Source organism: Macaca nemestrina, chromosome 10, assembly GCF_043159975.1.
Source record: "Macaca nemestrina isolate mMacNem1 chromosome 10, mMacNem.hap1, whole genome shotgun sequence".
Lineage (NCBI taxonomy): Eukaryota > Metazoa > Chordata > Mammalia > Primates > Cercopithecidae > Macaca > Macaca nemestrina.
The window spans coordinates 57569608-57585158 of record NC_092134.1 but is presented as its reverse complement, the minus strand read 5'-3'; the positions used below and the strand labels follow the sequence as shown (position 1 = coordinate 57585158).

At 40.3% G+C, this 15551-nt stretch overlaps 1 protein-coding gene across 15 annotated transcripts in view; it reads right to left on the bottom strand.

The window, feature by feature from the left end:
- LOC105473335 (KRR1 small subunit processome component homolog) overlaps nt 1–15551 on the bottom strand; it is a 443099-nt gene that overhangs the window by 282687 nt on the left and 144861 nt on the right. Inside the window, exon 1 of one of the 15 annotated variants that reach the window (XM_071071417.1) lies at nt 4359–4551. The exons of the other annotated variants lie outside the window; for them this stretch is intronic. The gene's annotated coding sequence lies outside the window, so the exon portion shown is untranslated. Of the gene's footprint in view, nt 1–4358; nt 4552–15551 lie in introns of those variants that run through there. 15 annotated transcript variants of the gene reach the window in all.

The window sequence follows — 15551 nt, the reverse complement described above, 5'->3', positions numbered from 1 at the left end:
GTTGCCAAAGGGAACATGCCTCGTGGGCAATGTCTAGTGAGTAGGTAGGAGACTGCACCTGATCAATAAACAATGGTGGAGTTGTTTTCATGGAGCATGTTTTCCATGAACCCAACCCAAGCAAATTAAACCATACATGAACCACCAGCCAGTGTGATATCTTTAAGAAATCAGACTATGCTCAATCAGAATAAAAACACCCAACTGGGTGTCATTAAGCTTTTGAAAGTCCTTATGCTGCTGGAATTTTTCCCTTGAGGTAATGATTTTGTTCAATATTGTTGCAGTGTGCATTTTTGAGTATTTGGCATGTGCTGGGAGCTATTATTCTAGTTCTCCCCCCACTCACAACTTCTCTGGCAGATACTACAGTGAAAATTTCAGTGAAGTCGCAATCAAGGAATCTTCAGTTCCACTGCTCCTTCTGCTAACAACACATTGTAACCTTGACTAAACTACCTAACTTCAATGAGAATCAGATTTGCCAACCATATAGTGAAAAGTTTGGATTGTTGGGGAAAAAAAAAAAAAACTGTAAGATTTCCTACAATTCTACAGTTCTATGATCCTTTAAATTTGTTTTTTAGCTAACATGTATTGCACTCTTATTTATTACATGCAATTCATTGTTCTAAATACTTTTCCATGTATTATTACACTTACATTTCACAACTCTGTAAGGCAGTCACTATGCTCACCATGTTAAAAATGAGGAATAATTCTATAATGTAGTTCAATGTAGTATCACCAAGGGGAAGTCTACCATTCAGGTGGAAGGAGAATCATGCTAGAGAGTACACAGCATAAGGGCAGGTGCCACAGCCAATCACCTGACCTCTCTCAGCACCTATCATAGGTCCTGGCACCTAATGGGAAGTCAATAAATACTGATTAGATATGTAAGTGAAAGAATAAAATTCAATATCATTTTTATAAAATGTATCAAGAAAGATGGGCAGCTATGGTTTACAAGCTTAGAACTCACCCAAAAGTCCATATGCTGTGTTTCAAAAACATTGAGGCTTTAGTTCTCGTATGAGTTTTGACGTGTCAAGATTACCCTTCATTTGCTTTTTAAAAATAAATGTATTCACATGGTGGAAGAATTTTAAAAATAAAATTTTTACTGTGGCTTCTCACTGATAATTCTGGAATGCATGGGAATTTTAATTTTCTAATCCTGGTTCATATAATCAGGGAGTACATTTTTAAGGAACTGTGTTTAACTGCAATCTTATTTTAAAATCTTTCACAAAAAGATAAAAATTTGGGCAACTATCTCGGAAGTCATGCTTTGTCAGATGAAATAATTATGTTTTTCGATAATTTTGGCAAACATTGAAAGGGAAAATGTGCTCTAGATGAGGAAAAAATTCAAGTGCATGTAATCGCTTATTTAACATCAAATAAAATGCTATTCTATCCTTTTGGTATGCCTGAAATATTTCCTAAAAGCAAAAAAAAAAAAAGTTTATCAATAAAAAGATTAGTGATAGCTCAAAATGTAATAATTTGCTCTTGTTGTTATTCTTAGTATTAATTTTTTTCTGTTATTTCCATTTGATAGTGATAACACACAGAAAGTGCTGCAGGGTCTATGTCAAGGCCAAGATTGACCTCTACAGAATGAGCATTCAAAAATAGCAGGAAGGCCTGGTGCGGTGGCTCACACCTGTAATCCCAGAACTTTGGGAGATGGAAGCGGGCAGATCACAAGGCCAGCCTGGCCAACATGACGAAACCCCCTGTCTACCAAAAATACAAAACAATTAGCGGGGCATGGTGGGATGCACCTGTAGTCCCAGCTACTCAGGAGGAAGAGGCAGGGGAATTGCTTGAACCCAGGAGGCAGATGTTGCAGTGAGCTGAGATCACGGCACTGCACTGTAGCTTGGGCACAGAGTGAGACTGCATCTCAAAAAAAAAAAAAAAGAAAAGAAAAGAAAAATAGGCCAAGCGTGGTGCCTTATGCCTGTAATCCTAGCACTTTGGTAGGTGGAGGCTGGTGGATCACCTGAGGTCAGGAGTTTGAGACCAGCCTGGCCAACATGGCAAAACCCCATCTCTACTAAAAATACAAAAATTAGCCGGGCATGGTGGCGGGTGCCTGTAATCCCAGCTACTTGGGAGGCTGAGGCAGGAGAATCACTTGAACCTGGGAGGTGGAGGTTGCAATGAGCTGAGACTGTACCATTGCACTCCAACCTGGGCGACAAGAGTGAAACTCCACCTCAGAAAAAAAAAAAAAAAAAAAATAGTGGGAAGAGTAGTGGAATGAATAATAGCCAGGCCTTATTTCTAAGAATCCATTTTAAAAATATATTTAAAAAAAAGATCAACCCAAAGTGATTCTGTATTGCCAGATCTTGTAAACTTTATGTGTCATCAAAACAACGAGGTCTCCTGCATTCCAAAATGTGTATTTCTAATCTACAAATTTTTATGTTGACATATATTTGTCTGTCACTTATGTGGTATGTAGAAAAGTAACTAAGATACCCACTGGATCCAGTTGCTTCAGAGCAAAGCTTTCATCCCCTTTAGTTTGGATGATAAACATAGATTCTGTAACCCAATGATCAAAGATATAAAAGAAATTGAGATTCAAAACTGACAACATTGACCTTTGGGATAAAATTCTCTAGCTACTGTATTCTTTCACAGAATGCTTAAGCTTTTTTGGTTGACTCTCCAAAGATTCCACCCTCAGTAAAGCAATTTTCTATAGCTAGAATTAACCCTTACATATGTTTTACAAAACCCTAAATTAGATTTTCCACATAGAATATGTTCAGTAAAGGATTTGGACTAATAAAGGATTTGGTTTTGGTCCACAGAAGACATGAAAATGATTATTTTCTACTAGCCCATTTATTCAATCATCTTTTCCTTCCACAAATATTTATTGACTGCCTTCTATACTCCAGGCACTGTGCTAGGCATTGTAGGTGCAGCAATGAACAAAACGCAGTCCTTAGTCTTGACCTAACAGAAAAGATAAATAAGGACAGACCCAATTACAATACTTAGTATATGTGTTTTATGATCTGTGCTGACACCTCACCCAGTCTCCAGCAGCCCAAGATTTCCCACAGGAAATGCCATCCATGCTGAAATGTGAAGGACCAGTAGAAGCAATCCCAGGGGAAACGGCAGCATGGGGAGTAGTTGAGACCCAGGTAGAAAGTTGTTTCAGATACAGAAAATGAGATTGGCAGATAGATGGAGCATGGGGCATTCCAGAAACACAAGCTGTCTCTCACTACAGGGCATGCAGATTTTTGCTCCCACTGCTGTATCCTATTTACAACCTCTTTTGACATAGATAGGATAGTTAAGACAATATCTATGAGTTTTTACCATATTTGGACGCAATTCTTTTTTCAGCTCTCAAATTTGGTGACAATACTATTTCCTTTTACATTTCTTCTCCCTCATGACATGTTCTGCCCCTCCCGGTGACCTCTGCAGTCTGGCTCCTTTGCAATCTCCAGCTGCCTTCTGACTACGTCATTATCACCATTGAAGGGCTAATGAGACTGGACAGGAGGGCTGATGCCTACCATGCCGGTGCTTAAGTTCGACTCCCAGCTGCCTACATTTCTCTGGCTCACAGAATTCCACTGTTCTCCTTTCAGGAAGAAAAGGATTACAAGATTAGCTTCATGATACCATTTCCAGCCTACCATATATAGTAAGAGGAAGCAATTAAATGTGACTTCTATGACAACCTTTCAATCTTCAGCCAGACTCCCCATAGGATATCTGTCTGGAGGGAGGCAGCAGGGGTTTCAACTATGTAGGTGAGGTCAAGGAGTGTATAATTACAGCCAAGTGCTACAGATTCTAACATCTCTTTTAGCCTCCTGCCACAAACAGCAACCAGTGTGTGAATAAGGCACAAAACAGTTGCTCAAGTTATAAAGCCAACATTGTGGGGAATCTGAAAGTCTAGTCTCCATGGGTAGTGCAAAAGAGAGTCCTTTAAGTAAATAGACTCAAACAGCTTTAGGAAACACTGTTAACCATGCCCAGCTAGCCTGGATTTTAGCTGCAATGGAGAAAAGAAATACATTTGTCAGAATCCTACTTTCCCGCCCCCCCCCCCCCAAGACTCAGCCACTCCAAAAAGCCTTCCCAAAAGCATGCAGTCAGAATGGTCATCAGAACAATAAATCACAGAGATTTCTGGGGTATAAGAAGAAAAACAAAAGCTTTTCAAACCATTACGTTCTCAAGGAAGGTGGATAAACCTTCTAAAGGAAAACTCAAGATCTCCACTGCTGTTCTGAGCTCATAAATGGACAAAGAGTATTTTATTTAGGTGAACATTTTGAGATTTGGGTTGGCTTACTTACAGTGGAGTTTGAGGGAGTTGATTTGTTGTGCTTCATAAAGAGAGAATTGGCATCCCCGGGAACTCTAAAGTGTAGAAGGAGGACTGGGTCTAGGAGTCGAGGCAAAATCTCCAGCTTCAGGAAACCATTACAGCTGCGGAGAAGCTTTGGCCCAGGCTTTAGGGTTCTTGCATCTCTCTCTTAAGAGGAGAGATGTCTGTTGACCTTGGAAAAGAAATGAGGCATGAACCTGGGACAAGAGCCCATTAGCCCCACATGGTTCTAGCTGGTGCAGCACAGAGCCCTGGGAAACTAGGAGTTAGAAAGGACTCAGATGAAAAGATAGAGGGGGAAGGGAAAGGAGAAGGCAGCAAAATGGTGAATGGTGCTGTAGAGAGTGGCTTGACAGCAGGGGAAACAACTGCTCTGAGGCAGGATGGCCCAAAGAACTTCTAGAAGCAGGAGAGCTAATATTCAGTTTTAAATAGCTTGCTTTTTTTGCAACATAAACTCCTCCTTAAAGCATGAGTGAAATCTGCTGCACATACAAGGGCTTTGAGTGAATGACTGTTTCTGGGAAACCAAGAAAAGTGACTCAGGTACAGGTCTGCATTCATGTGAAACAAAACAAGAATGATAGGAGAGGGGGAAAAAAATAAAAATAAATAAAAAAAATAACATGAGCAGGACCCACAAAACAGAGATAAGACCATGACAAATAAACCCTCCAGAAATGTGCATGATCCTGTGTCATGAGTTTGACTTTTCTCAATTCTAGAATGGGGTATGGAGAAGGTAATCTTATCTAGACCTCAAGGGCAGGTGACCCAGCTAGCTCTCACTCAAGTGATATATAATCATTCTGCTGAGGCTTATGTCATGTGATTTGAAGGATGCAACAAGAATTTCCTAAACAAAATGTCGAATATTTTCTCTTGGCTTATGCCAGAGCCTGAAATCAACACCATCATCATTCTTTCAGGGTGAAGCATGAAAATCTTCCCTTAAAATGCAATCATACTCTGACACCCATTAGGATCACTACTATCCAAAAAAAAAAAAAAAAAAAAAAAAAAACAAAAAACCAACCAGAAAACAAGTGTTGGCAGGGATGTAAAGAAGTTGGAACTTTTGTGCACTGTTTACTGGGTTGTAAAATGATGCAGCCACTATGGAAAATTGTGGCTGTTCTTTAAAAAACTACAAATAGAACTACCATGTGGTCCAGAAATCCCATTTCTGGGTATATTTCCAAAATAATTGAAAGCAGGATCTCAAAGAGATATGTTAACACTCCTGTTCTTAGCAGCACTATTCCCAACAGCAAAGAGGTGGGAACAACCCAAATGTCCATTAATAGATGAATGAATAAACAGCATGTGCTATGTACACGCAATGGAATACCATGCTCCCTTGAGAAGGAAGGACATCTTGTTATGGGCTAAGACAGAAATGAACCTTGCGGACAGTATGCTAAGTAAAATAGGCCACTCACAAAAGGACAATAACTGTATGATTCCACTTACATGAGGTATCTAAAGTAGTCAAATTTATAGATATGAAAAGGTAGAATGGTGGTTACCAGGGCTTGGGAGGAGGGGGAAGGAAGGAATCATTTAATAACTACAGAGGTTCAGTTCTGCCAGATGAAAACATTCTGGGGATCCGTTTCATACCGTTGTAGATATACTGAACACTATTGAACTGTCCACTTAAAAATGGTTAAGATGGTAAACTGTATATGTTTTTAACCACTATAAAAATGCAGCCATCTTCTGTATAACAGGTCATCTTAAACCATCCTCCTTTACACTTTCTTATGAATTCATTTATCAGATTAGCTTCATTCTCTGAAGGACAGATGCGTCAGTTTTCATAAAGAGGAGAGTCAAAAGGGTGTTAGGAAATGGAGGCTCAGGGCATCATAGAAATCTCTGGGCATCTGGGAAGACGACCAGGCACAGAAGCTAGGGAGCTAATGCAGAGGGGAGCGGGGGCTGCAGAAGCATGAGAGAGAGAGGGGCAACACAAAGACATGAGAAAATGCACTAAAAATGCATTTTTTTTCTCATATTTTCTCTGAAGCTGCTATCCTTGGGTGACCTCAAGAACTTAGAGGCAGTGAAAAGTTGCCTTTGCAAAGGCTGCCCTGAGAGACACTCAGAATAACATGGTTTGAAGGGCCCTTCTGGCAAGCGCATCACAGCTGGGTTTCCAGGACCACAAAGGCAGACTGAAACTTTCTCCATTAGCTGTGAGTGTGCCCTGCTGAACCTTGTGGGCCCAGATGGTGCTTATTTTTAGGCACCTTCCTCTTTCCATGACTAACTGGGAATTGTAAAGTAGGGAGCTGGGTCTAAGAGCCAAGGCAAAGTCTCTATTTTGAGGAAAGCATTACAGCTGGGGAGAAGCTTTGGATCAGCAGTCTCCTGGGTTCCTGCCCCTCTATTAAAGGGAGAGATGTCTGTTCACCCCTAAGCACAAATGGGGGCATGGACTTGGGGCTGAGGAAGCCCTGAGAACATATCAGCCCCAAATGACTACAGCTTGTGGAAAAGGAGCCCCAGCGAAGAGCTGCTGCTTGAGTGTTACCCCGATGCTGCCCCTGATGAGATGATTCTGCACTGATGGGCTTTCAGCAGTTAGTCTGGGCCTGCCTGGGCCACTCATCCACCCGTGGGCAGGACTCCAAGCCTCCAACTTTCATCTGGCTCTTTGCTCCAGGCCTTGCCCACACTGCATCAAGGCCAGCCTAGCATGAAGCTCTCATGTCCTCAGAAGGCACCTGGCAGAGAAGCTCAGTGTGGGCAGAAAAGAAGTACAAGGTTTTCTGAGAGTTCACTGAGTAAATACGGTGCATATAGACTACGAACCTCAGTCCATTCACTTGGGTATGTAAAAAATTGTGCATTACCTATTCTTCTCATTCTTGAAATCAATGTAATTCTGACTCCAAGCTCCATTCTCACTGGACCTGGAAGAAGTTAAAGCTATGCTTTCTTGCGTTTCCTCCTGCAAATATGTAAAGGTCCTGGGGTCTTACTAGCTTCAAGATGAGCAATTCCCTCAAGGTGTCAGTGTGGGTCCACACTGGCTGTGGCTGAGACACCCATTACCCCAGGTTGTGCTGCTTCTTTGCCAAGGTTAGAAATCTCAGATGAAACAGGGGAACACAAATGGGAGAACCCAAGCCTCCTACAGGTGCCCTTCCTGTCAACACTTCCCCCCTGAGGCCTTGTCACAACCTGAGTTAGGGTACAAATTCTGAGGGCAGGTCCTCTCTCTCCCTCCCAGTCACCAGAAATCTCCCCTTCCAGCCTTATTGTTTCTCAGATGGCCTGTTCCACTCCAGCCCGCTCCAGCACACACGTCAACCATTTAGGATCTTAGGACACAGTCTTGAATTTCATTAAAGCTTTTTGTGCTTTCAACCCTGATAAATTCCCGAGATAAACAATCACAAAGCTTGGCCAACATTAGGGGTTAGGAACTCCATTTGAAATAATGCATAGGTAGCCTAAGTGATGTGCACCATGTGTTGGAGGCAAAACCTAGACAAAGAAGCCAGGTGTGCTGATTGTAGGTAAGTGTCCTGTCCAGGATGCCACCAAATTGCAAGTCAGAGAGCATGCAGCAAATACTGGTTTTGGAACCAGCAGGCAAGAAACTGAAGGCTCACTTGTGTTTTATTATCAACACTGGGGAAGCTGAATAAAACCAGCTAGTGGTGGGCAGGGAGCCAGCAATGGCTTGATTAGATCTTCACTCCATGGTTACCAGCCAGTGCCATCCAGGGAAAGCCTGAATCTGGAGGAGGAGAGGCTGTGCTGCCAGTGCAGCCAGCACCTGTGTTTGACTATTTCTACTGCTTATTTCAAGCAAACAGGCAGTGACGCAAGAAAGGCAAGAAAGAGGACTCTCTGAGCCTGGCATCTGGCGAGGCCATGTTTTACTGAGCATGCACGGTGCTTGTCTTCCATCTTGAGGATAAACCACTTGGCCCTCAGTCAGAAGCTCTCCTAACTAGAAAATGTCTTATTTTGGAAACAAATGCTAAGTAATGGGTTGGCTTCCTGGTGTTTATCTCTCTGGAGTCAGCTTCATATATCTGGGGGCTGGAAGCGATTGGGGGAAGGACTGTTGGAAGCTACATCAGGAAGGTGGTCCTGTTTTCTGAGACACCCTCTGACTTTTTTGCAGAGCATCTCACTTTCCTTGGGACACCCCCACCTTCTCGTGCCTAGCATCACCAGGCTGCCTTGCTCCCTTTCTCAGGATGACACCCAGACCTGAACTTTCCAGGCACTGTCTCAAGGTCAAAAATGATACTGCCTTCTTCATCCTCATCAAAATTGCCGTTTTCTGGATGTCATGCTGTGTAGAATCGGGTGGCGGTGGTGAATGGGCCCACATAAATAATTCATTCTAAAACACGAGCCCTGCCAATATTGTTATATAAAAGAAACTTTCCAGTGGAGTATAAACTTTATCACGAACTTGAGAATTTGTATCAGCTTTGTTCACTACCGTGATTTGATAGAAAATTATCTCATTAAACCCAACAAAACAGGCCAGTAATAATAATATGGTTAAAAATGAGCCTCAAGAGAAATATTTAGTAACATTTGCCAAGTTTGGAATGTAATACATTATTTTGCTATTGTTGAAATCTTCAGCAATAATAACAATGTGGAAAAAGTACTTTCTCAGAAGGGATGGTAATTTCATAAGTTTAACCCTAATGTATTTGTATGCAGAAAATGAATAATACATTGAGCTCCAAAAGAAAGAAGGCCCATGAGGCAAAAAGGATACTACTAGGGGAAAGTCAGGTCATTACTAGACAAGAGGCCTGAGACAAAATAAACATGGTCTCGTGCAGAATTTTTTAAACTTCATGTAATGAGTGTTGTGGAACCAATTCCGTGAGTTTTAACCACACTTTTCTTTCTAATGGTATGAAATGGAATGTACTATACCACGGATAGTAAGGTCAGTATACACATGTATAAAATATATATGAGTTTGAATAATATTAAATGTAACTATGAGGATCGTGGTTTAAACTGTTTGAAAGCAATAAGTTCAAGGTGCTGGTTTTAAACTATTTTTAAGCTCAGAATTTTTATGTGGAAGCTTAATATGTAAAATAGATCAAAATAAATCTGCCATCACTGCAGGCCACTGGTGAAGGGGGCGGGACTTGGCCCTGTCAGCTCGCTACAATCCACCTTCCTGTGAGCAGCAGAATTTTGAAAACCACTGGTTCAGAAATTATACTGCTCCAGAAATCACACTGCTCCAGAATTACAGTCTGTCAGTTCCCCTAGTATAAGCATCAAATTGATTCTTACTATTGAGGTTTGAGAGACCCAATAATACCACCACCTATCCCACTGAAATTCTGAATTGAGAGAGACAATGGTGTCAAACAGATGAGGGTCAAGTATCAACAAAATACTAATAAAGGCTATGTTGGGGACTGTACTTAAGTGCAGGGTGTCAGTGGATTTCTTAATTTAAACGGCAGAATTAGATAGACCTATGCAATCACGGCAGCACTGGAAACCTGGAAGGCCCCAACCCTAATTCCCACTCAGAGGCAGAGAGACTCAGCAGACAAGCCCATCCCAAAAGCAAAGGGATGGGAAAGGCTAAGCTAGACATGCCTATTCAGAGAAGCCAGGAGTGCTATATTAATTGATACCTCTCCACAAGAAAATAGGAAGCAGGTGGAAAAGAGGCTCCTCTCCATGACACTTAGCAAAATGAAATATGCTTTTTCTTCATAGCACTTACTGCAATTAGAATGAATGTCTGCCTCCCTTAATAGACTTTAGACTCTTTGAAGGCAGAGGCTATATCTATTCTATATACTGTTATGTTGCTAGCGTCTAGCACACGTTACATGCTCAACAAATATGTGCTGCATGAATAAGACTAATGTAAAAATAGTGTCAATATAATAGAACACCTAAACCCCACTTTCAATACCAAGGTATTTGAGAATTGAATCATATTCATTCAATGTCAAGCAAAACTGAGGCAGGCCTGCTCTTGAGAGTATTTGAAAGATTATATTTGCTCACCGTGGTGAACAAAGAAAAAAATTAGTCCTGGCAGGGCATGGTGGCACATGCCTGTATTCCCAGCATTTTGGAAGGCCGAGGCAGGTGGATCACCTGAGGTCAGGAGTTCAAGACCAGCCTGGCCAACGTGGTGTAACCCCGTCTCTACTAAAAATACAAAAAAAAAATTAGCTGGGCATGGTGGTGCATGCCTGTAGTCCCAGCTACTCAGGAGGCTGAAGCAGGAAAATCACTTGAACCTGGAAGGCAGGGGTTGCAGTGAGTCAAGATCATGTCACTGCACTCCAGCCTGGTGACAGAGTGAGACTCTGTCTTCCAAAAAAAAAAAAAAAAAAAAAAAACTAGTCCTACTCAAGGAAAAGAAGCTGTGAAAAAGTAGGAAATCTGCCCCCATGAGAAAGAACCACCAGAGCAAAGCTTCCCTCTTCTGGAAAGTCTATCAGGGTCCTACAGTTTCCTAGAAGAAAGGCCTTCCTCCCATGTGGTCTCAAGCTCTTCTCTACGAGTAAAGTATAAATCACTTTCAGCTTCTGTGAGAAAACAACTTTGACTTATCAAGCCTACCTTTTAACGTGGCTTTTGCCTACCAAATCTACAAGGTGATGAAGCTGTTTTAATCAACAAATCCAAGAGAAGTAGCTATTTAAACAATAAGAATTGTAGCCATGTTTCCTCATGCTGTAAGTCCATGCTCTTAGGGGGCATTAGGTCTCCAGCCACTAAAGAGTCGGAAGAGTCTCATTAGCAACAGCAGCATGTGAGGTCAAGTGGGAATGTACAGAGACACTAAGAACAGCCGTCAGCCAAAAATCTCTCCTTTATTCATCCCATATTATAGACTCCACTGGGGGAAGGCTATGAAAACTCCTATTTAGATTTAAATATATTTTGAGAAGGCAAGCCTCTTTGACCTTTATGTCACACCCCTTATGGACCTACAGCCCATCAATAAGGGTTATTGATAATTTAAACAGAAATTACTTATACCCTCTCTACAAAAAAAGAGCAACATTTTATTTATTATTTATTTATTTATTTATATTATTATTTGAGATGGAGTTTCACTCTTATTGTCCAGGCTGGAGTACAATGGCGTGATCTCAGCTCACCGCAAACTCTACCTCCTGGGTTCGAGCAATTCTTCTGCCTCAGCCTTCCAAGTAGCTGGGATTACAGGCATGCGCCACCACACCCAACTAATTTTGTATTTTTAGTAGAGATGGGGTTTCCCCATGTTGATCAGGCTAATCTCGAACTCCCGACCTCAGGTGATCCACCCGCCTCGGCCTCCCAAAGTGCTGGGATTACAGGTGTGAGCCGCAGTACCCGGCCAAAAAAACCCAACATTTTAATAATGAAAAAACAAATTATTTGTTTTTTCTTCAACTTTTAAGTTCCGGGGGACATGGGCAGGATGTCAAGGTTTGCTACATAGGTAAATGTATGCCATGGTGGTTTGCTGCACAGATCAACCCATCACCTAGGTATTAAGCCCAACATCCATTAGCTGTTCTTCCTGATGTTCTCCCTTACCCTACCCCCACAACAGGCCCCAGTGTGTGTTGTTCTCTCCATCGTGTCCATGTGTTCCCATCATTCAGCTCCCACTTATAAGTGAGTTCAAGGCCAACATGGTGAAATCCCATCTCTACTAAAAATACAAAAATTAGCTGGACGTAGTGGTGGGCACCTGTAATCCCAGCTACTCGGGAGGCTGAGGCAGGAGAATAGTTTGAACCTGGGAGGCGGAGGTTTCAGTGAGCTGAGATAGCGCCATTGCACTCCAGCCTGGGCAACAAGAGTGAAACTCCATCTCAGAGAACAAACAAACAAACAAAACAGCACTAGACTGAATGATAAACTCAAAGTTAAGGATGGTAGTTACCTCTGGGGTGGGGCACACAGTGGAGAGGAAAGGGTTTGGTTACTCAGGAAACGTCAAAGTTAACTATAACATTCTTGTTTTTCAAAGTAGGTAGGCACATAGATTTTTCATTTTATTTTTATTCTTTACCTTTATACTTACTGAATTATTATTGGACTGTTAAAAATTCTATTTTCTAATAAAGCAATAGATTGAGAACAGATGAGAAGAGAAGCATGATCTGTAAACTTGTATTCATGGATCATGAATACAGCTGTTTATTCTTCAAATGCTTCAAGTGCCTAGTATGAGCAAGGTACCATGTTAGGTTTTGATAGTGCAAGACTAAATGAGACATAGTCCCTCTTTTCAAGGAGTTTTGAGTCTATTTATCTAAAAATTGGCACTGAGTAAGGAATATATACCCATACCTGAACCAATCTGATAAAATTCAGAGCACAAAATTAATTCTGTACAGTAGGATTTTCTTGAGTCCTCTATCACACGTAATTGACCTGAGGAATTTTGCACAGGCACAGAAAGGGTGAGAACAAAATCATAAGCTGACAGGTCTAAAAGACTCTGAGGCAGGACATCCAATTTTCTAAATATGTCTGGGGCTACAGGGGCACCCCTCTGTGCCATGCTCTCTCCTTTTGACAAGTGATGAACAAAATTCAGAATTCTAAGAAATAGCCCCATAGCTAACAGACTGCACCAGGAAATGATGGCCAGCTCACTGAGAAAATTTGTTCTTTTGAAATCATCTTTTAAAATATACACCCATTGCCCACAGCCTTGAGAAAGTGACACATTCGTACAGTCATTTGAAAATATGAGGGTATTTAGCACGTGCATGCCAGCTCATCTCTATTAATGTGAAAAGTCATTTCCTTTTCTTTGAACTAATTTGATTTGGTTGGCTTAAGGGCCTCAATTCCTTTCTTTCACCTTCATTTTAGAGCTGCTGTGAAATTAGCCCTTGGCCCACAGAGAGAGGCTCCAAATTGTTTTGCCTCCTTGCTCATGCATACTACATTTCATACCTGTGACATACAACTCATTTTTATTTGCCAATTATTTTGTAGCTTTCAGACAAAGAGAGGTTGAATCGCATTACAAAGAGGTAAGAAAGACATCTAATGTGCTAAAATATTTTAAAAGAAATTGAAGTGAACACGTGTTGTGGATCTATTGGCAAAATAATCATTATGTTCAAGTGAGAAGTGTCTAATAAAGATGTAGCCTATGAGAACTAGGAAGGTAAAGCAGAAAGAACATGGGATTTAGTACAAGGAATACTTCTTTTAAATTCTAGTTCAGTCACTTGTTAGTCACATGACCCTCGGCAGGTTCTTTGCCTTTAAAATAGGGGTAAAAAAATCATACTCTTGAGAATTAAATGACAGAATGAAAGTCCATGAGCCACTACCAAATAGTAGATGCAGAACCCTTGATATTTTCATGATATGCTATGTTAAAACAATGTTAAAGTATAATTGACAAATGTAAAACTTAAGGAAAGTGTTATTATCTGCCAATATTCGTGTTGCTGAAATTCAGGATGTTCAAAATTGATCTTGTACTCAATAGACAGTATATAAGCACTGAATTACATCAGTTGTAGAATACCACATGGCAGTGACTTTTCCATTTTAGTTTGTAAATATATATAAATAACATGGAAGTTGTGAAAAATAATAAGGTACTGGGTTCTCCCTCTAGAGAAGCTGGTTTACTATGCCTGGCATGGTCTAGTAATCTGTATCCTTAATGTACCTCCCAGGTAATTCTAACGGAGATGATCCTTAACCATATTTTGATCAATTCAGCCTTATGCAAAATGTATTTATGTCCTTAGAATTTATTTACAAGACTTAAAAAAAAGATGGCTCAGATCAGCCACCACCTTTTATACTAAAAACTATCATTTCCAGGATATCAGTGGAAATGGTAGAAAGAAGATCTCCAAAAATCTGTTCCTCTATAAAATCAATGAGAATATGGGAAAATTTCATGAAAATCAACTTCTTTCAGAACTCTAGAAATTAGTGAAAGGCTTACAACTATCTGGGAAACATTTATTCAATATAAATGGCTGAATCATAATAAGCACAGCAAGATTTTAGGAGATTTAACTTGCCCTTTTCTCATTCTACCTTCCACAGCTCTGAAATAGCCTTGGAAACAGCTAAAACTAGAACTAGGCAGAAGACCAACAAGAAAATGGATAGAAAACATTGACAACACCATAAGCCTCCTAGATCTAACAGATATCTATAGAACACTCCATCAAACAGCAGCAGAATACACATTCTTTTCAAGTGCACATGGAACACTCTCCAGGGCAGACCATGTGGTAGACCTAAGATGAGTCTTAATAAATTTTAAAAGATTGAATTCATGCAAAATATGTTCTCTAACCACAAGAGAATAAAACTAGAAATCAGTAACAAAAGGAAATTTGAGAAATACACAAACATGTGAAAATCAAACAATATATTCCCAATTAATAAAACAGAAATCAGAAGGAAATTTTAAAATATTTTGAAATGAATGAAATGAGAGCACCACGTGCCAAAACTTGTGGAATATAGCTAAAGCAGTGCTTAGGAGGAAATTTACACCTGTAAATGCCGATTTTAAAAGGAAGATATCAAATTAATAACCTAACCTTCTATCTTAAGACCTCCCACTAAGGAAAAAAAAAAAAGAGCAAATTAAACCCCAATCCAGCAGAAGGAAAGAAATAGTAGAGATTGGAGTAGAAATAAATGCTACAGAGAATTTTTTAAAAATAGAGAATATTGATGAAACCAAAAGTTGGTCTTTGAAAACAGCAAAACTGACAAATCTTTATTTAACTAGACTGACCAAGAAAAAGAAAAAAGAAACACTCAAAGGTTTAGAGAGTTTCACTGGAAATTCTAGCAAGTATTTAAAGAAGATCTAACACCAATCCTTCATGAAACAAGAAACAGAAGAGGAGGAAACACATTCCAATTCACTCTATGAGGCCAATATTACCCTGCAACCAGAACGAGAAAAAGATATCAAAAGAAAATTACAGACCAATATCCTTTATGAATGTAGACACAAAAATCCTTAACAAAATATTATTAGGTAGCAAGCTGAATCCAGCAACATATGAAAGAATTATACACCATGACCAAGTAAGATTTATTCCAGGAATGTGGTTTGGTTAACTACGGGGAGAAAAATCAATCAATGTAATATGCTGTATTAAGACACAGACAAAGC